Source organism: Lemur catta, chromosome 6 (assembly GCF_020740605.2).
Source record: "Lemur catta isolate mLemCat1 chromosome 6, mLemCat1.pri, whole genome shotgun sequence".
NCBI classification, from domain to species: Eukaryota; Metazoa; Chordata; class Mammalia; order Primates; family Lemuridae; genus Lemur; species Lemur catta.
The window spans coordinates 30,507,344-30,533,757 of record NC_059133.1 but is presented as its reverse complement, the minus strand read 5'-3'; positions in this window follow the sequence as shown (position 1 = coordinate 30,533,757).

The window sequence follows — 26,414 nt, the reverse complement described above, 5'->3', positions numbered from 1 at the left end:
TTTAAGTAATACATACACATGGATCAAAAATAGTAAAATAATAGACAGTGATGAAATTTCTCCCTCCCACCATCATCGGCCAGCCCTTTCCTCTTCCTTTACATACAAATACCTATGTGTATCAATTTCCTTTTTTTGCAAAATGGTAACCTATTATACATAATTTACTGCAGATTGTAGTTTTTTCAATTAACAATATTTCTTGGAAATCTTTCCATATGACCCTAAATTTTCCCTTCCTTATTTTCTTCTATGATTAGATAGCATTCCATTACATAGATGCATCATACTTTGTCCTCATTTGTAAACCTCTTTCATTTGTTTTTAAGTTGCATTTGCTGGTCTGCTACAGCCATCAGAGCAAAAGGTGAAGCTTATCATATTTTTTAAAGCTTCTTCTCACACACATATTAATTTTTAAGGAAATCCTAATGATTTAACCTAGAGATATATCCAGAATCCAACCTCTTCTCACCATGTTCATTGAGCTATCATGATCTCTCACATGGATTAATATAAATGCCTCTTAAATGATCTCCCACTTTCAATGCTTGTCTCCTACAGGCTAATCTCAAAACAATAGACGGTAAAAATTATTCTTTTAAAATATATATAGTAGAACCTCCAGAATTGGCAAGTAAGCATAAACATATATCACTCTCTCTCTTCCACTGAATAAAATTAAAAATCCTGGGCAGAATATATAAACAACTATCTGGAGACTGAAAAATTAATAGTAACAAGTGGACTCGGAAGGGGAATTCAGACTCAAGGAAGAACCCACAAGGGGTGAGTTCTCTCTTTCATTGTTTTTTTTTTTTCCCCAACTCTTCTGCCTTAGGCTCTAGACCAGCCTGAATCCAGAAAACATGCATTAGGCACAGACAACAAAAACCCAAAGAAAACTCCTCTCTTTCTGGTGCAGACACTGGGAATTGAGGCTACTATAGGATGGAAAGCATAAGAGGAAATTCTCATTTTTTGACTTTCTCTTTTACTCACACAGATCTGCCCCCAATCAAGTCCTGGTCATGAAGCTGCATTCCCATGCTGGTGAGAGTGGGCAGCGGCAGCAATGGTGATGATATCAGTGGACTAGCAGGCACATTAAAACACCCAGAAAACAATCCTATTATCTTATTATAGAGACTGGGGAAAGACACCTTTGTAATCTGAAATATTAGAGTACTATCTTTCTGTCTCTCTCCTCTCTCTCTCTTTCTCCCTTGCTGCTTTGCCCCAGGTTGGATCCAGTTGTAAGAAGTGCAAAAAAGTGTACTGTCATCATCATAGCCAGAGTGCCAAAAACTGAGGACCCCAGTAGCCAGAGAGTACAGGGTAATCATGAAGAGGATGGAGCTGTTGAAAATGATCCTTAAAATCTACACATGAAGTCCTTGGTTTACTCCCAAGCCATGCATGTGTGAAACTGAATCAAGACATGAAAATCTTTGAGAACTTATATATGATGTATATGAATTTCCAGGTGACAAATTAGCACTGGTTGGTGGACATGCTGAGTAGACCAGAATATCACTGCCAAAGCTTTGGCAACTATGCTGACACTGAAATTATAGTGACTAGAAGTTGGGTATATAATTCAGTATGAACCTAATATGATGATTGCCTGCTAAAACAAATAAACAAACAAAACAAAACAAAACAAAACAAAACAGAGCTCCAGTAAATTTTTACAAGACTTAAAGGATCATATTATAATAATCAAAACCCCTATGACACAATAATCATCTATTAATCAACATATTGAAGATCTAGGCTTAACTCAATAAGTCTGAAGGAGAGAGCGCCAATTAAGAGAAAATGACCCCAAATAATCTGTGTTGCAATTATCAATAAAGACATTAAAGCAGATATTATAACTGTGTTTCCATGAAGGACAAAGAAGTCTTGAAATGAGTGGAAAGGTGAAAGTTCTTAAAAAGAAATATAAGTTATAAGAAGGAACCATTGAAAACCTAAATATTACAATACCACAAATAAAATATTCGCTGGAAATGAAATGACAGAGGAAAGAATTAGTAAACTTGAAGATAGATAAAAGAATTTAACCAATTTGGACAACAGAGAGAATAAAGTTTGAATAGGAAAAAAAGTATGCAATAAACCTGTGGTACAAGATGGCAAGTTATCACTGGAGTAACAGAAGATGAGAAAAAATTTAGTGAAGAAATAATATTTGAAGAAATAAAGACTGAATACTTTCCAGATGTGGTGAAGGACATAGATTTATAGATTTTAGAAATCTAAAAATCTCAAAACTGCATAAGCTCAAAGAAAACCATACCCAAACTCACCATAATAAAACTACTGACAACCAAAGATAAAGATAAAACCTTTTAGGCAACTGGAGAAAAGTTACAAATTACATGAGACCAAAAGACAGAGGAACAACATGTTTAAGTTATTGGGAAAAAAACCTGATAAAATAGATTTCTATATATAATGAAAATATCGTTTCAAAATGAAAGTAGAATAAAGACATTTATTAAATAAAAGAAAATCAGGAGGATGTTTTGCCATTAAACTTGCTCTCAAATAAATAGTAAAGAAAAAGTTTTAGGAAGAAGTGAAATAATAACTGAAAAATTTATAACCCTGAAGATGACAAAGGAGCAACAGAAATGGCAAATAACTGGGCAAACAAAATAGACTGTGTTTTGCCACTGACGTTTTTCCAAATATTTATGAGTGTTAAAAGCAAAAATTATAAAATTTTCTGGGGGGATTTTTAAATTATGTTTTGTAATACGTATGATAACCACTCCACAAAGGGAGGATGGGCATAAACAAAGGGAACTATATGGTGATAAGTTATCTATGTTTAGTTGTAGTAATAAAATACTAATTCTGTATAGATTGTGAAAACTTTTATGTAATTCCTAGAGCAATTCCAATCAAATATACCAAGATATGTAATTGAAATAAAAAATATATTAAGTGGATTAATAAATATGTCAAATAATCCATGGAAAGGCTTAAAAGAGACAATAGAGTAATAACACCAATACCACAACCATCGCCACCATCAGCAACAACTACAGAGAGGACAAACATAAATCTAATAATAAAAAGGTATATTTAATCCAACCATATCAACAGTTACATTAAATGTATTAACAAATAGTCCAAACCCACCAATTCAAAAGATGGATATTGACAGATTGGATTCACACAAGAAGAGTAATAAACAAGACCAGCTATATACTGTACAAGAAACACACTTTAAATATTTAATATAATTGTATATAAAAGTTTAAAAAAATCTTAACAGTAATGAAAAGAAAGTGGGAATGAATATAGTAATATTAGACAAAGTAGATTCAGAATAAGGAAAAGTATCAATGACAAAAGCAAATTACATAAACATAAAATGATACATTCTTCAAGAAGGCATAGCAATCAGTTATAATACATCTTCTTTCATTTCTGATTTTATGCATTTGAGTCTTCTCTTTTTTTTCTAGGTTAGTCTAGTTGAGCATTTGTTGATTTTATCTTTTCATCAACTTTTTCTATTGATTTTCTTCTCTATATTTCTTTTTTTTTTTCCTGCTCTGATCTTTGTTATTTCCTTACTCTTACTCTGTTAACTTTGGGATTAGTTTTTTCTTCTTATACTAATATTTATTTGTTATATGCAGTTGCTTATTTAAGGTTGTTTTTCTTTAAATGTAGGTGATTATCACCATACACTTGCATCTTAGTACTGGTTTTGCAGCTTCTCTTTTCAGTATGTTGTGTTTTTGTTTTCATTTGTTTTGACAGTTTCTCCAACTTCCCCAGCAATTTATTTTTTGAGCCAGTATTTGTCAGAGAATGTGTAAATTTCTATGTTTTATGAATTTTTCAATTTTCCTCTTGTTATTGATTTCTAGTTTTATTCTGCTGTCGTCAGAAAAGATACTTGAAATGATTTCAATATTCTTAAGTTTGTTAAGACTTTTTTTGTGACTTACCATGTGATCTATCCTGGAGAATTTTTCATGTACACTGGAAGAAAAAATATATTCTGCTTCTATTGGGTGGAATGTTCTGTGTATATCTATTAATATTAGGTTCACTTCATCTGTTGTTGCTAAAGTTGCTGTTATTGATTTTCTGTCTGGATAACTTGTTCATCATTATAAGTGGGGTATTGAAGTCTCCTACTATTTTTGTATTTTATTTTATTTTTCCCTTCAGATGCCAATGTTTGCCATATCTATTTAGGTGGCCTAATGTTAGGTGTGTACATATTTATAATGTTATATCTTCCTTTAGAATTTTCCCTTTTATCATTATGTAATGTCTCTTGTAAAAATTTTTGACCTAAAGTCTATTTTGTCTGATATAAGTTTAGCTACTTTTTCTCTCATTTGGCTTCCAATTGCATGGAATATCCTTTTCCATCCTTTCACTTTCAGCCTATGTGTTTCCATTCCATAAATCTAATGTGAGTCTCTTATAGACAGCATATAGTTGGATCTTGGTTTTAAAAAAACTTTTATATTTTGAGTTGTGAGTTTAATTCATTTAAAGTAAATACTGAAAGGTAAAGACTATTGCCATTTTGTTAAATTTTTTTGTGTGTCTTTTCCAATTCTTTTATTCCTCTCTTGCTGTCTTCCTTTGTGATTTGATGATTTTTTTTTGTAGTAATAGTCTTTGATTCTTTTTTCTTTATCTTTTTTTTTTTTTTATGGCTACTGCAGGATTTTCCTGAATGGTTAACGTGAGGCTTACATGAAGCTTCTTACAGTTATGACAGCCTTTTCAAGCTGATAACAACTTAAGTTCAATTATATACAACATTTCTAAACTTTTACTCCCTCTACATAGATAACACTTTAAGTTATTGAGGTCAGAATTTATCTCTTTTTAATTGTGCATGCAGCCATTTAACAAAATTTTATGGTTATCCTTATTATCCTTTTTCAACAACATTGACAAAATATAAAATATAATGTTTTATGTATTTCTATAGTTCCATCTTACATAATGCCTTACTTTTTTTTCTCATTGATTTGAGAAAGAAATGCAATATGTCTGCTGTTGAATTTTAAGAGTTATTTCTTGTTAATCTTCAATAGACTCTTTATCTGTCATTTCTTTTTTTGCTGTTTAATTCACTTTGTAAATGCAGATTTTGTACTGCTTCCTTTGATCTCAGCTGACTAGATTGTGAATACGTATCATTCTGGATTTTACTTAATAGCTTCTTCTTCCCTTTCTGGTTTTTGAGTCCTTTCTCAAATATTTTTAGTTCTCTGTTCTTTTTTATTTCCTATTTTCCATTTAGAAAATAGGAGAGGCATACATCATATATAAATAAATACTTTATCAGAAAGGAGTTGAATTGGGGCATCAATAAGAAAGTTTTTTCTTTATCCAAAAGTAATTACAGGGTGCCAACTTTGTAACATTTACTTCACTAGGAATGAGGTACAGCTCATAGTCAAAAGTGAAGGGGCAATATCTAATGTAAGAAATGTTGGAATAAAGATACATTATAGAATAGAAAAATAGAGCATTTTATTCAGACAGGGAGTGAAGGGAAGTCTTCCACCAAGAAGTAATACTTGCAGTAAAACTAGACTGATAAATATAAATCTTCAGCTTGAGAAAATAACATTTACAAAATATCAAGGAGTGAGTAAACATGATGTGTATGTAAGAAGAAATGAAAGCATGTTGCTATAGCTGCTAAAGTGTACATTATATGCAAAAGCTTGGGGGCTGATGAGCTTTAATGAGCTTCCAAATGTATGAAGTTACCAGATCTTGAATGCCTTTGTTACTCTTCTAAATTGAATCTCCTTTGGAAAACAATGGAAAAGTATAGATTAGTGCTAACAAAGGAAATAACCTAAGAGATTTACAGATTTAAAAGATCATTGTGGGAGCAGAAGAGAGTACTAAGGGAAAAATGCCTATAAATGATTCTCATCACACAGTAAAGTAGCTCTACTGCTCCCTAGTAAATTGTTTTTATGCTTAAGTCTTTTTTTTCTTATTTAATCCCCAAAAGTACTCTGAGTCAATATGTGTGCATAATTCCCCAGCTGAATTTATTTCAATAGTATTGACTATGTCCTATGACAAGTCTCAAAATGATTTTACAAAATCATGCATAGGTTGCAGAGAAGTTGAGATCTTAAACCAGCAGACTGAGGAATATTTCCTTCAGGAAATAAAATTTATACCAAGTCCTGCAAGATTAATAACATTGCAAAAGTTGCTCACACCCTTAGGGTAGTATTAGTTATCCCTTCAAATAAAGAGGATTAAATAGTCCAAAAGTCCTCTGTCATTTCTTCTTACCCTTCACTCCCAATATCCTACATCTTATTAGTCACCAAGACTTGCTTTCCACTGGTATGCATTATGAAGAGGGAAAGCTTAAACTCAGACATTTCTTTCAAATTCAGTTCTTTATTTCCTTCCAGCTCTCTTTAGTCCCTTACCATCTCTCACTTAAACTTTTGTAATTACTTCACTCCAGGACAATCAATCTTCTGTAGTGCTGCTAGAGGGATCTTTCCAAAAGATAAATTTGTTCTTATGATTCCCTTGATAAAAAAATAAAATAAAATAACAATGAAAGGGTTCAACAATCTTCTGTTGCCTTCAGGGAGAAGTCCAAAACCCTCTGCAGGTCAAAGAACACCCCTCACCAAGTGATGGCAACCAGCCTCATCTGTTTTCTTGCTATTGTTTGCCTCAACTGCAAATCCTTTAATTTTTTAAAAAAAAAATGTGTTCTTGTTTGTAGAGCCTCCCTTTCTATCCCAAGGCAGATGTAGACAGGACCTTGAATTATAACACTTTTCTCTTTGTATGAAATTATTTATATGTCAGTTTCACCTCTAGACTGTGAACATTTAAAGGTGGGGAATGTGTTTTATTCATCTTTGATTCCTCAGTACTTAGCCAAGTTCCTGGGCCAGTTCTTATCATACTGAATATATGAAATATGTTTTAAAGTAAATTAAATAAAAATAAATTAACCCAGAGTTGAGCAAAAGACCAAGAAGTTAAATAACATAATAAATCATGAAAGGAACACTCTTTGGAAATCAAAGATGTTAGGAATGTTCCTGGAGGATACCTCTATACTTAAGTATTCAACATTTGCCTTTGGATACTTCAAAGTTAAACAAGATTTTTTTTTTCAAGCCCATTAGACGATTTTTTGAAAACAAATATAACAAAGTATACTATCTAGAATAAAATTTTATGTATAGTAACCATATTGTCAGGCTTTTAAAAGTGTCAATTTAATTCAAATCAGAGTACTGAATGCTAAATGTTTGCATAGCTAACCTTTTATTTGAATTCAGAATATAATAGTTCATAGGTTTTATTATTTTTAATATGACATCAAGACACTCCAGGGTACATTTTATTATTCCATTTATTCATGCCTAGAGTACATTATAAGCTGCAAACCTAAAGGCTAAGTGCTTTAACTACCCAAATCATGTATTAGTGGATCAATAAAATACCCCAGAGTATCTTAATTCTATAATATGTCTCATATTTCTTATTAAAAAGGAAAAAAAGCAATTAATCTAGAACAAAACTCATACTTTAAAATCACATCATCCTACTCTTACATATTTTATACAGGATAGAAAGGAAAAACAATGATAATTTCTTGTTAGGATATGACTACATAAATGATGAATTATGCAGTCCATGTACTGAAAGAATTTCTGCTTTGAAAGGTTCTGTGGATAAACAGCTCAAGTGTATATAAAGTATTATATGTTTAGATTTAGTAATTTCTTATTTAGTGGCAACCTATAATGAAGAAATTAGACAATGGAATATTGAATTTAATTACATATATATAATAACTGCAGCTTGTCTCATATTTCATGCAATTTTACAATCAATTGTAATAGCTTCTATCAACTACACTTTCTTCCTATGGCTTTTCTGTCTGTACTGTGTTTAATTCTGACTTTTTTCTTTGTTACTAGCTTTGTCACATCCAATGTATTAATTGACAAATTGTAGGTGCTCAAAAAATATACAGTTTAAATGCAGGAATAATTTATATTACTAAACAACCTCAAATTACATTTTAGAAGCAATTGAACTATAAGTAAAATTAATTACAAGTACTTATATAAATTATATGAATAATCAGTTATCATAATAAAATTGTAATAAATGGTCAAAGAAGGCATAAATTATTTATATAACTTCTAATGTTAACATAATTTTGATATGTTAGCTCATTTAATTTTTACAGGAACACTAAGAACAAAGCCTTGTCATACTCCATAAATGAAAATTCTGAGGTTAATTAAGAGATATTAAGTACATTGCTCATGCTGATTACTGATAGTGTCAAGATTTAAGAGGAAATAGATCTGAAATGTGTCTGATTGGAAACTCTATTTTATTTTTACTGTAACATTTTGATACTAAATACATTCAGCCCTTTAAACTTTGTTTAACAAAACCGACCTATTGTTTACCATTCAGAGATCAGTCATGGGACTGACCCCACTGTGAACATTTATCAGGATTGCACAGTGCTATAGGTCATGAGAGTTTCACAAAGTGTAGCAGGTCAGACTGAATCTGTATCATCCTTACCATATGTACCTCAGATTGTAATTTTGTTGTCTTTATTTTTCCCTACATATGTATAACAAAAGTCACTGGTGTAAACTTTGGAAATGTGGATAAATAACATCTCAGAGCAGATCAAAGAATAAATGTTTAATATTTCTGTGTATTTTGTCAGAGTAAGTATTGATTATAGGAAAACAGAAACTGCCATCACAAAGGAAAATAATATTTTGGGATGTAACATAGTTCTCTGTTATTATTGAGTTAATTAACCCTAGTAGATAAGATTTTTTTTTCCCAGAGATAGGGTCTCTCTCTGTCACCCAGGCTGGAGTGCAGTGGTGCAATCACAGCACAGTGCATCCTTGATCTCCTGGCCTTGAGTGATCCTCCCACCTCAGCCTCCTGAGTAGCTGGGAGTAGAGGCACTTGCTGCAATGCACAGCTAATATATATACACACATATATAAATTTATATATACACATATAAATAAATGTGTGTGTATATATATAACATTTTTTTTATAGAGATGGGGTCTCACTATGTTGCTCAGGCTGGTCTTGAACTCCTGGCCTCAAGCTCTTCTCCTGCCTTGGCCTCCCAAATTATGAGGATGAGCCATCCACACTTGGCCTATCAGATTTGAACAGCTGGGAAACTTATAGTGACAGTGTCAGTAAACAAGAGACTTGAACTTGCAGGTATTGAGGTTGTATAGTGGGCAATGCCTATTGAACAACAACACTAAAATTGTTAAACTGCCTTATTCTGCTTTTTTCTGCCCCACACTTTACTCACCTTCTTTTAACAGCTTGCTATTAATTTATTCAGTGAAGCTTCACATTGAAAGCTACTGATATATATATCTAGCTGTAACTTTTATTGTTACATTTGTTTGGCTGTAGTATAGGTTTCAGCAGTATGAGGTGAGAATAAACAATGTATTAAAGCCAGATTACAAAGTATTAAAATTTTATGCAATAGATTTGAACTTTAAGCCACAGGTGATATTGAATAATTGAAGGAAGTTGATCTCTGGAAAAGTGTGTTGAAAGTTCAGTAAGGATATTTTTGTGACTGCATGTGATATAAAATATCCAGCACTCAAGTGACTTTCAGTTACTATACGTCTCACAGGTGCCAGGCATAGTGCTATAAATGGAACAGAGACTTTACAATAACTTAAGAGGGTATTATAGTCTTTGATGAATTGACACAGTAACAAAAACAACAGCAGTTACCATTTATTAAATACCTAATATCGGAAATCAAGATATTAACTTTGGCATTATAGGCATTACATTTCTAATAGACACCTTACAAGGTGTTTACTCTTTATTTCGCTTTTATAAATGAAGAAATTAGGTTCAGTAAAGCAATAAGACAAGGCTTATCACTATTATTTTAAGGTGACGCTTAAGGAGATCAAATATCTTGCCCACACTGACACACTAGTTAATATGTGACAGAGCAAGAAAAGAAATCTGAATTGTGAAAATATTTTTCCTTTGAGAGAATCAAATTTACATAATTGTTTTCCTTTATTTACTTCCTATTAAAGTTTGACGAAATATTTACGCTTTCTCATTTCCTTTCTGTATCAGCATAATCAAGGTGTTGGCCACATTAACTGGATGTATAGGGAACTAACTTCTTGTTTAGTGTCCAGTGCTCTGGGTGGGATAGAGTTTCAGCCTTTGTGCAAATTTAAAACTGCAACTTCCTTTTTAAATGGCCTTTTCTCTGCTCCTTACCAGCAGCTACTCCTCTGCACCCTTGCCACTATAGATACCTGTCCACTTCACTGCTTGACTTAGGTAGCTTTCAGATGACTCATTTATATTAAATATTTTCAAGTTCTATTAATTTCTGGCCCACTTAATTTCTCCTAATCCCCTATCCTTTGCCAGGATTCCTCCACACTGGGCTTTCCCCTGTCTAATAAAAAAAAATATTTTGAAAATTAATATGTTACTATTTAAAATACAAGCAGAGAAAGTGGTTGAATTCCGTCTGCGAAGTTGCTTCCTGTATTCCCCAACATGACACAGTGTTCACTACACAGCAGTCACTCAATAAGCGCTTGCTGAAACTAAATTTGACAGAGTTACACAATTTTTAATCAGCAACTGGCATGAGCTTGTAAACTAATTACAACAAGAATAAGATAAAATATAATGATATTAATAAAGTAACACATGCATATCAATTCACCTGAGCCTCTTTCATTCTAAAGTGTTTTCCTTGAGGATAAATCCTATCTTTTTAACCTCTTAAATGGTAGCTTTCAAATCTATCTATATGCTCCGATTAATTGTCCTTTATTTCAGGCCTTGTTCATGTCATGCCACAATTAAGTGTAACTGCCTTCTAACTAGTTTTCCTGTCTCAACTCCTGTCTTCCAATTGGATGGCAGAGTGAGTTTTATAAAAATAAAATATCAGCCTTAAATGATCTCGCTTAAAGTCTTTCAACAGCTCCTCAGTTGTCTATGAGATAAAATCTAATGGCTTCTACATAGCATATATGACCTTTTGTGGTCCCAGCCATCACATCTTGTCAGCCTTATCTCTTGCTACTTAGCTTTAGGTGCGCTGCACTCTGGCCACAGAAAATTACTTAAAATGCACCATGAAATCGATGAGATTGGGCCTGTTCAACCGTTCTCCTTCTGCCTGTATGCTGCATCCTCTACTGACCCCTGTCTCACCAGGAGTCACGTGGCTAATTTCTCCACACTGTTGAAAATTAAGTTCAGACAACATCTCTTCACGGTATTCTTTCTTTCTTCCAGCTGTGGCCTAGATGTGCATGTTATGTGTTCCCTATCAACCTTATACTAAAAATATCATCATTCTAATTCATAAGTACTTATTTTTGAGACTCAACTATGTACAAGGTACTGTGCTGGTTCCAGGGAGTGCAGGGGATACAGTAGCAAAAATAGATGCCTGCATGGCCTGTGTTCACAGAGTGCAGAGTCTGGCCGGGAAAAGTATTGTGTCTTTTTACTTCCTTACCCTAGGCAATAAACTCCTTAAGATATGGGGCCTGCCTTTGATTCCTATGTTCCTAGTCACTGGCACATAGTAGATAGTAAGCGCTCACTGATAAATGAGCTTCCTTTGTCCAATATGGAGAAGTTTCTGTCTGTTAATTTACAGAACTTCACAATAACAGTGAAACATATTTTGTTTTTAAAGATTACCCCAGATGCCCATTGCCAAACATAATTGTAGACATAACTTATTTTTCTGTTTCAAGTACATTATTTTTGCTTATTTCAATGTTTGCTCCATGTTGTAACCAAAAGCAAAAAACAATAAGAAATTGTTTACAGACAAACAAATTAATATTTTGGACTACTACTGTCAACGCAAAAAAAGGCACTAGGAAATAAAGTTGACACTAATTAAAGGATCTCAGTGGATCTCAGTAGAGTACTACTGAAAACTGAATTACATTATTTTATATCCAAAACGTTGATAGAAACTCTCTTCTATTTGACTTGTTAACTACATGGCACAAATACATTCATGAAACATTCAATTCAGCTATTGTGTTTGCATAACTGATTAATAGCATATATCATTTTAAATAATTTTCCTCCTAGAAATCTAAGCTACCAAATGAATAAAATTTGAAGCAAGTTGCAAGGATATAAATTTACATATTTATTACTCAGTTCATAAAATAAATTGGCTTAAATATTGGCACAATTTTATGAATATTACATATTTAATGTCAACATTTCAGGCACTGTAATGAGTCTCTCTTCCTTCTAACAGACTCTTTCCAAATAGAAAATGTAAATCGTTGTCTGAATTAATCCCTTTATAACTTGATGACTTTCCAAGTGATCTTGAGCCCACAGCAATGAAAATTTTACTGCCTAATTACTTACTATTCCTAATCCCGCAGAAGTAATGATTATGCCCATTTGACTTCTAGATTCACATATGTTAATGTTTAATAATGTTACTGCTATTGCTATATAAATATATACATATATATGTTTATGTATGTGTATTTGATATACGTGTGATATCTATGATATTATTATCAATCTATAATTGAAAATATATTTATAAAACATTGCATTGATTTTTTTTCTGTTCAATGATTGTGGAAATATTTATGGCTAGATTATCTATTTATATGTGTGTATTATATATTTTTATATGTATCTATATATACATAAATTCATGAGCTAAATACAAATAACAAGTGAGGGAGGAAGCATAGTAAAAATCTATTTAACCAATGTTCAATGACATTATTTATAAATGTTGTCAATTGTTTATCTAGAATGTTCAATAAAATAGAAAAATTTAAGTTAATGGATTCAATAACAGGCCCATTATTACTGGAGCTGTAGTGTGACTTCTGCAACCCTAAAGATTATAGCTGAGCAGCAGAATGGGAAAAAAGTAGATCATCCATTACATTGAGCAGTTAATGATATTTTATTGCATTATTTATCAAATACTGTGGATGTTATTTGTAGCTGCAAGCTTGACCTTAGCTAATCATAATTTGATGAATGTGTATATCTCAAAGGCACTATGACAAAATGCTTTATTGTTTTATGAAGCAGAAACATGAGCTAGTATGAAATTCAGTAAGAGTGTAGTTTCAAGATATTAATGCAAAGACACTTATGCACAAGACAGAGTAGATGCTTATAATTCAGACATGGCTGCTGAATTTTCTTCTCTTTCAGTAATATAAATATTCAAACCATCTATCTTAAATGATTCCTGCAAAGCTGTTTTGTAAATGCATCAGGAAGAGTATAATGATAATATATTATTAGTATATTAGAGTTCTCTTTCTATCAGGAAGATGTGAAGAAAATGAGAAGCTTTGCACAATGTTATTTAGGAGTTTATATTTAGTTAGATTTGAAATACACACACACAAAATAAGATATAAATGTAATAAGCAAGTAGGTACTGCATAACTTTTAATTTTATCATCCTGCTAGGAAAGGAAATGTACTATGATTTCCAAGATGAAAACACTTCACTTTTTACATTTTCTTCAAGTTTTAGAATGAGAAGCTAGTTCGTTTGAACTCCTTTTCATATATATAGTATTGGTGGCAATGATGCAATATTTTGAAGAAGAATATAACTTTTAAAGCAGTTCTTGGACATCAAATCATGCAGTTTACACATAGGTCAATTAAATTTATCAGAGAAAAAGATAATGGAAACTAAATAAGAACTGCCTTCAAATTAAGAGATCCTTCTACTGAACCACACTGTCAATTACACTTGTTGATTAATAAATTCCTTGGCTTCATTCCTGAGCATAGATTTTTTTTCCTCTAGTACATGGAAAGAAATTGTAAATTATAAGGTGAATCTTACTGAAACTATTGAGTCTTAACTTTCAAATTGTTGTATTTTACAACTAGTTTGTCTAATGCTGAGGGTTTTTTCCCAAAAATATTTCTGTTGTAATATTATATTATTTTAAAATGAATAATATATGTAATGAATTGAATTATTGTGTAGTGAATGTTCACTTTTTCTCTTCTCTTTCTTGGAGTGCAGCATACTTCACTATAGCAATGCCTTTGGATATGGCCGCGTGCCTTGCTTTGGCTTCATGAAAGAATGGGAAAGTATGGATGTCTTAAATGTGCTTGTGAGATTTGATTTGGGTTATGTGCTCCTGGGATGTTCTCTTAGAGAGGATATAGTCTTTATATAACTTTATGTTTAGCCTGGCTCCAGATTGAAACTCATGAAGACGACCTAGACCCAACTGAGGATTACAGAAACAAGTCCAGTTGACCTACAGTTTATGGTAGCACCATTAAGCTAGTTCCAAAGAGTTTAGCAGAGCCAGAGCTGACTCATAGACCTGTGAGTTTTATTGTAAGGCTTTGAGGTGTTTTGTAATCAGTACTGTTATATAATTCATAAATGCACATATGACTTTCTGGAGTACTATTGTTAAGATATTCATATTTTGTTAAATACTATGGTTAAGAAATAAATTTTATTTTATTATCAGATTAAATTCACATGTGTCTAGTCTAATGTTCTGTATTGTATTGTTGAATTGAGAATTAGTCATTGAAGTCTAACTGGGGCAAATAGTTATGAGAAATATATAAGCAATAGCAGAAATACTTCATATAATATTTAAAATCCATTTAATATTTCTAAATAATAATATAATTGATGTTCATGTTATCAATTCAATCTGCAAAAGACAATAAATTTGAGGACAAACTCAAGATCACAGTTATTGAAAAATACAAATCACATTAATGCAGAAATAGCGAACATTCAGAATGTCAGTTTCAACCCAAAATTTGAATCACTGCCTAATAAAGACTTCCAAAATAAACTTGGTGACCACTATTGCAATCTTTTCTTTATCATGTGTTTCTTAATTGATAAAAAAATGAATTCAGTTTTATACCTTTCAAAATTTAGCTTTCAGGGACAATAATTAGTTATAGAACAAAGGATTAGAACTTCATGTGACAAACTGAGGCTCAGGAAGATTGATATTAATCTCAAAGACACAGAAATTTCACAAAGTAGAGCCAAGAGTTGATATCAGTTCTTCTGATTCCACAACTCCTATATTGTACATGCTTTTCCCACAAGGAACTATTAATATTTCTTATGAATAAACATATCTATTTTCCAGAAAGGATTTAAATCCTTTCCAGAATGTGGGGCTACTAGATCACTTAATTTTCTTTCTCATTTTCTGGGATGTTGTATTCAAAATTTGTTTTCTCTATAAAATCTCTTGCAATTGGTCAACTGTCAGTAAAGCTAGCCTTCAGTTTTCAAATCTTTAAGAAATTTTTAGATGATGTGAAAATGAGTTGAAAAGTATAAGATCACTATAATCTGAAAAATATACCACTTCAGGGAAAGAAATTAGCATTTTCAACATATGAGAGACCATTGGTAAACTTCAATTTTTAGAGTAAAGGATTTTCTGCTTGCCTGACTGGTACTGAGCATGAAGACCAGGACAATTGTGCCAAGGGTTTCTTGCTGTTTTAACAGTAAGAGCCTAATCAGAATGTTAAAGGGTAGTGAATGAAGATAGTAATAACAAACAAATGCATATATAAATATACTGGCCTCATCAGCGAGGAAGAAATAGCATTGATTTCTGAATGAAATTGAGGTGTGTATGCTTGTACTTGGCTGATAAGGTTAGTGGTAATATTTACTGAAGAACTTGGTAACTTAATTTATTCAGTCAAAAAGTTAGCATTTATAAAGAGGCTATGGAGCAAAGTTAATTTGAGTTCTACTCTAAGTTCTGCTACACATTTACAGTGTAATATAATTTATCTATCCTTTTTAATCCTACAGGATGAGGATGATAATACACTGCCTTGTAAGATTGTGGTGATAATGAAATATTATGTAATTAAATGGTGATTTGCTATGATTGTTGGGAAATCTTTGCCATGTGACAGTCAGTGTTTGGTACTGGAGATATCAAGATAAAAGATATGGTTTTGTGGAGGAAGAGCAAGAGATAATTTTAGTGAGTAATAAGAGCTCCAAAAGCCTAAGTGGCACGGGGGTACAATAAAACCACAAAGGAAGATATTTTATCAAGACAAGGTGGTGATGGATGGCTTTTAAAGTAAGTGGTACTTCACCTGACTTTTGAAGGATGTGTGGAAATTAGACATGCAAGACTGTGGGTGTTGGGAAATCAAATTGTTCACAGTCCAGCATATGCATTATGTAAATGTTCAGTAAATGTTTGACTGATAAATACGTAAGTGAATGAAATGTGTAATCGTGTAATTGAATGAATACTTTACCTGGTGACAGAATTTCTTTTACATATGATAATTATGGGAAGAAATTCATCATTTTGGGGGAAAAATTTATACATTATAAATAATCATATTACTAGTATCCAAATATTAACAGAATTTGATTTATAAATCATTTAAATTTTTACAGTCTCAGTTCTTTTGTGAAGTATTTCAACCTATAATGAACTGTGAAAATACTTACATCTTTAAAAGATGTTAAAGTGTTTGTATTTGCACATAAACGTGAAAATTAAAACTCTAAAGGTTAATTTTCTCAGAGAAAGCATCATTATCTTTCCATATTTTTTGAAAATTAGCCTAAAAATAATTATTTAACCAGTTGTTCTTATATTGATAATTATAATTATAAAGTGTTTCCTAAATGTATTTGGTATACACGAATAAATGCTCTTATTTACTCTTCAGAGATTTCTTTTTTTTTTTTCACCAAATACTATTCAGTAGAAAGCTACATAAACTCATAGAAAAACTCTGAATTATTTTTCTACAGTATATGATTTGTATCACTTTTTAATTATAGCATATTCATTCCATAATACCTAATGTAAAAAAATTAAATTTTTTTCTTTTGTTTGGGGTTTTTTTAGGATTGGAGACAATACAAGGGATCATCAGATTTAAGAAAATGGAAGATCTGAGAGATGAAATAATTTTTCTGTAAAATACAATGAACAAACTGAATTTGAGCTTAAAGCACTCCCTCCTATATTGTCTGTTAAAGGGGGAATATATAAGTAAACACGATATAATCAAATAATTAACTCACTTTCTTCCATGGGTGTGGCAGACACTGTTCACCTACACGACGTCAATACTCCCTTTCATCTAATAAACAAAAGGTGAATTTTTTCTCTTGGCAACATACCCAGCCTTGGAGGATGTACTAATACACTGTTCCCTACTGGATGGCAGTGCTATTCCTCCATGATATATGAAGAATGATGTTACCTGTCATGGTGATAAACCATAGGCATTTAGTGCCTAAGAATCATGACAAAATCCTGCACTACAAAGAATGGTCTCACCTAAAATGCAACCAATTGGAAACACTGGCTTAACTAATCATGCCCATCTTGTCCCACTTTGCCAAGAATTAGTGAAGGGACAGGCATGTTACCCAGTTCAGGCTAATAAAATGTAAAACAAAGTCTATTATGAACTCTAGAGATTTTCCTTCTTGGTGTAAAGAAGGAAACTTTTGAAAAAAGCTCATCTTTGCTCCTATTCTCTCCCTTATTTCTTTGTACACTCCTCCCACAGGATACAGTAGTTGATACTGAGCAGCCGCAATGTGACAATGAGGTCACCAGCAAAATAAGGAAACCAAACAGGATGGCAGAGAAGGATTACTGAATCAACTTGTGCAATGCATACTTCCATAATGTTCAATTAATAAACAATACAGAACTACATGGGCCAAATGCTGGCCATCGGGATATCTGTCATTTGCTCTTCAAGGCACACTAACTGATATAATAGATATCTTGGGTAAATTTGGTAGTTGAAAGTAAGATATGTGAATATTTTGGCTATTACTAGGCCATTCTAAAGTTAATGCCTGTTTTAAAGAGGCTGTATGCTCCAATGATATTAGGTCATTGAGTATTTTCATTGCTCTTAAATATTATTAGAGCTCTGATTAAGTTATGTCATTTTTTGAGGAATACTGTATGCAAAGAGAGAAAAAGTCACCTATATCACTATTTAAATAATATATCAGGAGTACATTCATGAGTCCCTTCCTCTTCATTTTTGTCAGTATTCTCTTGCCAAGAAACTATACATCTAAGAGCTCGAAAAAAACAAATGAAAAAAATGTAGTCCTTGAATGATAAATAAGGACATTAAATAATTAAGTAAAGTGATACAAATTTTAAGAGATGGAAAATAAATGGTTTTCAGAAAGATGACCCAACTAATAAATATAACTAAGATTTATGATTTAATATATAACCAGTTTCTCTCCCACATAATGGAAAATGATGCTAAATTTTAGAACTTGAAAACAAGCAGAGATAATTTTTTGCATTATACAGGTGTTTTGGGTTATTTTAAAAATACTTTTATTAAAATTAATATAATATATTCATGATTTACTTATCTTTGTAATCTATGCATTCATAAAGAAGAAAAATGTTTTAAGGGCTAAACCAGTGTACATTTAGCACATTTTAAAATCATGCTTTTAAATAAGCATAGAAAAATGGAAAATACTCAAAGCACCTAATAATTATGTATAACCCAAAAAGTAAGAGAGAATTGAGGTGAATTATTAAAGCTTGGTTTATATGTTCCAAAACTGTATTCAAAGAAAACTCCTCCAGTAAAATTTATGCTTTGTTACGCACAGTCAACCAATGTGTGTTTTTGATGTGTGGCACTGAGCTCTTGTATTTTAAAAGTGCAGTGGCCTTTTGGATTTACAATTCAGTGCACAGTACCTATAATACTGTAATAAGTCCTTGATTTTCTTTCCCTTGAAATCTATAACATAATTTTAAAATGAGTGTCTTCCCAACACAGACCCATCTGTTTTTTTGTGTGTGCTTGTTGTCAATGATATATTCTATGGATGTAGAGCATGCTAACATGTCTTAGAGTTTCACAAAAATAATTATATTAGTATTATGAGTTAACAAAAATGTTATAGAATAATGATATGCAGAAATATAATATAATCATTATTTTACATTTTCTAAACTGGACATGTTTATTTAGTATAATTTCCTGTCTACTGGTTTTCTTATGTTCACAATTAAAACATACAGTAAATATTACTGCATTGTGTTTTATTTTGCTATTTTTTATTCTATAGAATATTTTCCCCAGCTAATAACTAGTATTCAACAAAAACATGTTAGACTCTGTAAAGAATCCAAAGGTAAACTAAAGGGAAATAAACTTTTATATTCAACTGATGGACCTAGATATGAGACTCATGTTAGACTCACTTGGGGCATATTTTCAGATACCGATGCCTACTCCCCATTTTGAAAATTCAAATTTATCGTGTTGGAAAGAAGCATGTCTCTTAAGACTTTAAAAATAACTCCATTCCCCCAACCTGATCAAATTAAAAAGCTTCCGCACAGCCAAGGAAACTATCACTAGAACGAATAGACAATGGGAGAAATATATGCATGCTACACATCCAATAAAGGGCTGATAACTAGAATCTACATAGAAATCAGGAAAATCAGCAAGAAAAAAATCAAACAACTCCATTAAAAAGTCGGCAAAGAACACGAGCAGCAACTTTTCAAAAGAAGATAGACCAATGGCCAAGTAACATATGAAAAATTGTTCAACATCTCTAATCGTCAGGGAAATGCAAATCAAAACCACAATGACATATGACTTAACTCCAGTGAGAATGGCTTTTAACAAAAAATCCTAAAACAACAAGTGTTGGCATGGATGCAGAGCAAACTGGTAAAACCTCTATGAAAAGCAGTATGGAGATATCTCAAGGAACTAAAAGTAGAACTACCATATGATCCATCAATCCCATTACTGGGTATCTACTCAAAGGAAAAAATGACTTTCTATAAAAAAGACATCTACACTCGACTGTTTATAGCAGCACAATTCACAATTGCAAAGATGTGGAAGTGCCCATCAACACATGAGTGGATTAATAAAATGTGGTATACGAATAACATGGAGTTTTACTTAGCCATAAAATAGTGGTGAACTAGTACTTCTTGTATTATCCTGGATGGAGCTGGAGCCCATCTTCTAAGTGAAATATCATAAGAATGGAAAAACAAGCACAACATGTATTTGCCATTAAATTGGTACTATTGGTCATCACTTATGTGCACATATAGAAGTAACATTCATTGGGTGTCAAGGAGGTGGGTTGGGGGAGGAGGGGATGGGTAAAGTCACACCTAATGGGTTTGGTGTGCACTGTTTGGGGGATGGGCATGCTTGTAGCTCTGACTCGGACAGTGCAAGGGCAATATATGTAACCAAAGCATCAGTACCCCTGTAATATTCTGAAAAAAAAAAAAAAAAATCCCAGAGAGGTAATACCAATGACTTCATTAATACTACTCTTGTCCCTTTCCAAATAGGACTGACATGTATTCTTTGCTTGGTAGTCAGGGCTTACACAGGAGAAACTACTGCTTCCTTGATGTTGAATGACTAGTGTAGAAGAAAAGCCATGCTTTCCCCAGCTAACTTGACCATGAACTCTCCCTTTCCTTGAGTATTTTGTGTGTTTGAAGACCATGCTGCTCACTGCAACTCTGCCCCCCAGAGTTGTTGTCTGAATCAAATATGATGGTGTTCACATGTACTCTGTAATAATTTGTAACTAATCATCTGGGGCCCATTGCAGAACTGGAATGGTGTGTATGAAAGAACCCTGCCTCCATACCCCACCACATTTGGTCACAAAAGTTTTCTGTGTTGATTATTGCGGTGTGAAAGCAGAGGGGAAAAATTTATGTTTTTTCGTCTCACAGGGGTATTATTCAGCTTACTACAATGTGGCGTACATAGCCTCTTAGCTGCCTCCAGTCATCACTTCTCTACTTATTTCATAGTATTAGGATTTTTACTAAATACTGTATTACCCAGATTCCTTTTTTCACAGGTAAAGATGTGATAAAGCCGTAGCCAGTGTGATGTGGGCAACTTTTGGACCATTCCTTTAAAAAGAGTTATGCAATTTTCTTCTTTTCTGCCACCTCACTGATTGGAATGCAGATTTGGTGCTGAGCCATGCTAGACTCAGAAAACCAGGCAAGTCCTCAGGGATGGAAGAAGAACAAACATCAGCTCCTGCCTTCTTCGAATTGAGCTGTCATAGACTCTTGAATGTAAAGACGAGAATGTAGTATCACATTTAAACTTCACTTATTTGTATTCTCTGTATACACACATTAATGAATATTTCAGCTAATATGAATATGTCTTCAGATGTGGTGGGCAATGTTGCAAAGTCAGCAGGATAATGTAGAGGCAGTCATAATAATATCATTAGTCTAAATAGAATCTTTCCTAAACCACATAATGCTGCCTGACTTGTAAGAAATTAAGCTTGTCTAGGATTCCGGTATTTATCTATAGCTAAAGAATTATTATATAGGATCTGGAGTATTTATCACTGGCCCTGTGTGGAATGATATAATAACAAGTATTATTGTTTTTTGGTTTTCCTCCTTGCATTAGGAAACTAGGAGTGACTGCCAAGGAAAAAATGAATTCCTCTACTTTTAAAAATGGCTGTATATTTTTTAAGAGCTTTTGAACTTATTTTAGTATTTTAAATCAATTTACTGAATAATAGTGTTTACATGGGTAATTTAGATATTATTAAAAGGACTATTTTTTTTTTTTAGTTTTTTGGATGTAAAATTCAGTTTATAGAAATTTTGAAATGTCCCATATTTATGAGGCTTGTTCCATACTAAAGTTGTAGATCCTATATATTCTATTTTGGTAGCTCATCAGATTCTCAAATATTTATGGAGTCCTTATTAAGTGGCATACTAAAAGGTCCTAGCATAACAACAGTACATATAATTTGAACAATAACAACAACAGCAACAAATCACTGGATTTGTCAATGTTACCATGCTGCATTTGTTATATAACCTGAAAAAAATTCAGGTAAAGCAAATAGCAATAATTCATTTTAACTTTATTTACCTCTCTAAAATTGTTTCAATTTAAACAAAAACATAATCTATTTCTAAAACTGGTTTATGTTTATTCACTTTTATGCCTATAACTTGTAAGGGAAATTTTCAGTTTTCAGTTCTGAATTTTCAGTTCAGTTTCAGGCTGTTGAAACAAAAGTAGAAATAAGCCTTCATTTCATATCTTATGACATATTCTAGTTTCCAGCACATTATGACATTAGTGACATCCCCCTGAGAAATGAAGTTTTTTTAAGATAAAAAAAATTGTTACATTTTTAAATATTTGTCACTAAGAAAACTATTTCGTTATTTGAATACATGAAACGTGAAAAAGAGTTAAAATAGTCAAACTTGCTCAGGCTGAAAATCAACCTAAATGTATAAAAGCAACCTGGAAGAGTCTGAAAAACACTTTGATTTTGTAGCACTTATATAAGAGCTTACAGACATGTTAATGATTTCTGACTCCTTGAAAATATAATTTCTGTAAAATTGCATTTCCTGCATTGATAGTTAATGACATATTCTTCTGAATATTATTATTAAGGTTGAAAAATCTTTGTCCTTTGAGGATGTACTTTGCTTTAGGTATAGTCTGTTTAAAACACAGAGCAAACAGGATAATTCTCTTTTCAGTTGAAATAAAAATACTAAAGGTGAGTATCAGTCATTCCCTCCCCTGTATTCTCAAAAAACATTTATAATTGTAGTAGAAAAATTCTTCAATATTATTATAATTAACTGTATACACTTTGGTATTCCTGGAATATAGACAGACAGATACATAGGTATATACATAGAATTTTTTTTTGCTATTGCTCTTCTTCACTATAAAGAATGACTGTTATTTACCACAAATTTTCAACACTTATCAACTTACAGACGCTAACATAAAATAGGCACTTGTCGATTTATAGACTGACTTTTAAAATTGATTTTATGCTAGTCATAAAAACAAATCTGAAAGACTTTTTTTCAAGTATTTTGAGCAATTACAGGATTACTGATGGAAGTTCTTTCTCTTAATGGGATTTTAAACTGCAAACTTTGCTGAAGTAAGAAAATATAGAATTATTATTTGTTAGCTTCTTTTCCCAGCTGATTCCAAGTAGAAACTACATATATAACCTTTCCTTTTATTTCACATTAAGCTTTGAGTTTAAGTAATACTGACGAACTTGTTTTGTTTCAAAGCTAAAGTCCTGGAAAGTTAAATAACTAGCCTAACTCCATATAAGCCGTAAGTATCAAATTTGAATCCATAATAATTAAAAATAAAAAACAAATAAAAATGAATTCAACACTTTTTAATTTAGTGCTCATCTTATTTCTGTTGTAATATTAACACTACAGCATCTTTATTTAAAACAACAATCTGTTTTATTGAGTTATCACTGGTAACATTTTGTTACATAAATAGTAAGGCTTGCCTTCCACCAATTGATATTGATGGTTATTATTTCCCATAAACTGCCCTAGGGAAAGTTTTCTTCCAGGGATTGAGGCTTTAATAAATTTAGACAATGGTCCTTAAACATATAATACCAATGGAGGTCTCTGGAGCCATTCCTATAACACATTTGTACTGAAGGGAAAATATATGCAAATCCTCTGTTACCAGCCTCAACTTCCTTACAGAAAGCAAATATTCTAATGGAATTTTACTAGGGCAGAATTAATGTATTCACTAGGGTCACAGAAATCTTAACTACAAAGAAAGTATAATTTCATATGATAGAACTGTGGCCCAGATGTCTAATTCAATGTGGGGAGAAGGTGTCCTATCTGATATACTTTCCCTGAATATTATTTTTTTTATTTTTTAAAATCCATTCTTGTATTGGAACCTAGGGCCATGTGAAATTTTGAAATTTACAGTCTTTAAAAAAGAGAGCTAAAAGACATGTTAATATCTAAATATTAATTAGGCATTATATTTTGGGGGGAAGCAAAACAAGAGTAAAACCTCTCAAGCCATATTTGCCACTGGTGTCCTGAAATATCTCTTTTATTTTCCTAAAAGAATGATGATTGGGAGAAATTTCTATGATTGGTGGATATAAAAGCATTCATACAGCAAGGATAGAATCTTAAATAAAATGTATTAAAATATTAAATTAGGCAGGCGAAGCTTTGACAATAAAACACTTAAAAAATGGAATTCTTTAAAATCCTATATAACAGCAGAACTTGGATATATCTGATAATAAGAAAATAAAATATTCCCAGAGAGAATAATGAAGACTTTACATTAAAACATTATATAATTTCATAAGCTTGGTGCAAGAGTATTTAATATTATGACAAAAATGACATTAAAAATAAAAGAAACTAAATTAATGAAGGCAAATTTGCTGTAGCAGGCTCCCAAGTATATTAAATTTTAACCTGAGACCTGTAAATCTTACTTTATAAGAGAAAATGGCCTTTGCAAATGTGGTTAAGGATCTTGAGATGGGGAGATTATCCAGGATTATCCAGGAGGATTCTAAATGTGATCCTTACAGAAGCCCTACATGTATCAGCAGAAGGGGAAGGCAGAAAGAGATTTCATACACAGAAACAGAGGAAAAATGTGGCCGTAGAGGCAGAAATTAGAGTGGTGAGGCCATTAAGTCAAGAAATGCCTGCTGCTCCAGGAGCTGGAAAGGGCAAGAAATGGATTTTCTCCCACGGAAAGAGTGTGGCCCTGCTGACACCTTGATTTTGGTCCAGTAATACTGATTTTGAACTTCTGGCCTCCAGAACTGTGAAAGAATGAATTTACATTGTAGCAGCCACCAAGTGTGTGGTCATTTGTTACAGCCAAAAGAAAGTAATACATCCACATTTAAAAAAAAGAAAAGAAAAAGATTTAAAAAAAATAAAGCTTTTATGTAAAAAGAATTATTGAATTATTTAAAGGAAAGTTACCTAATGAATCAAAAGATGATTCATCATCTATGAAAGAGTTGTAAACTACACTTGAAGGTAAAATTAGATATTTTCTTTTAGTATCATATGGGAAGATCAAATCTAATTCAGTTAAAATTATAATGTATAGCATAAAAAGAGAGGAAAGTAATAATTTATTTTATATGATTTCACTCCCTTGGATGTTCCAGGTAGAAAGACAGTAGATTTAATTTTCCTTTAAAGTCATGTATTTCATCTCTCAGTCTTTAAATATGATCACTTAAAATAAAGAAAACAAGAAAATAATGACAGCCCTAAGAACCATGAAAGATTCCTCAGAGTGTTTTCATGAACAAAATTGAATTTTAGATTTTAATAATAAAATTAACTTCATTATTATTACAAATTAATGTTACTGATTAATAATAAGAAATATAGAAAAAGGCATATTAACATCCCCACAAGTATTAGATATGTCCTTTCTTTAAAATGCCTACAATACCTGTAGGCATTATGTCTACATTGTAAAGATTTCAAGCATATTTTTGGTTTTATACATTTTGTCCCTTATCTTTCCATTTTTATATTTAGCTTTCAGATTAAAAGTAAAGATTAATTGCTTCAATTCCTTTAATATTATTATATTCTTTCTTTTAGCATAAAACAAAATGAACAGAAAATGGAGCTATAGAAAAGACTGCTTGTCATCAATCTTTTTAAAACTGGCCTTCTTCCCTTCACCTTTATTAGATCTCTTCCTTTCATGGTCCTAACAGGGAGAGGTTCAATGTTATTAATCTGGCATTTAAAAGGCAATGGCGAAATGGAGTAGATATCTATTTTCTTATTCCTGTCAACTTGGACAAAATAGTCTAATTCCTCAAAAAACACAAACTACCACAATTCATGCAATAGAAAATGGGTAATTTGAATTACATTATATATATCAAGAAAGTTGAATTCATACTTCCAAAAAGCAAATCTCCAGGTCCAGATGATTCTACTATATGTTTAAAGAAAAATCAACACAAATTCTACACATTGCTTCCAAAAAATAGAAAAGGTAAGAACACTTCCCAATTCATTATGTGAATTTAGTATTTCCATAACACCAAAACCAGACTAAGGCAATAAAAAAATAAAAATAAAAAGACCATATCCCTCATATGTATAGATACAAAAATCATAAACAAAATATTAGCAAATAGAATTCAGTAATATACAAAAGAATTATGCAGCACAACCAAACAGAGTTTATTCCAGGGCTGTAAGGCTGGTTTGAATTAATGAGTGCAATACCACATATGAACTGACTGAAGAACAAAAAGCACATGCTTATATTAATTGATGCAGAAAAACATCTGACAATATTCAATCCCCATTCATGAACAAAGCTCTCAAAAAATGGAATAGAAAGTAAATTTCTCAGCT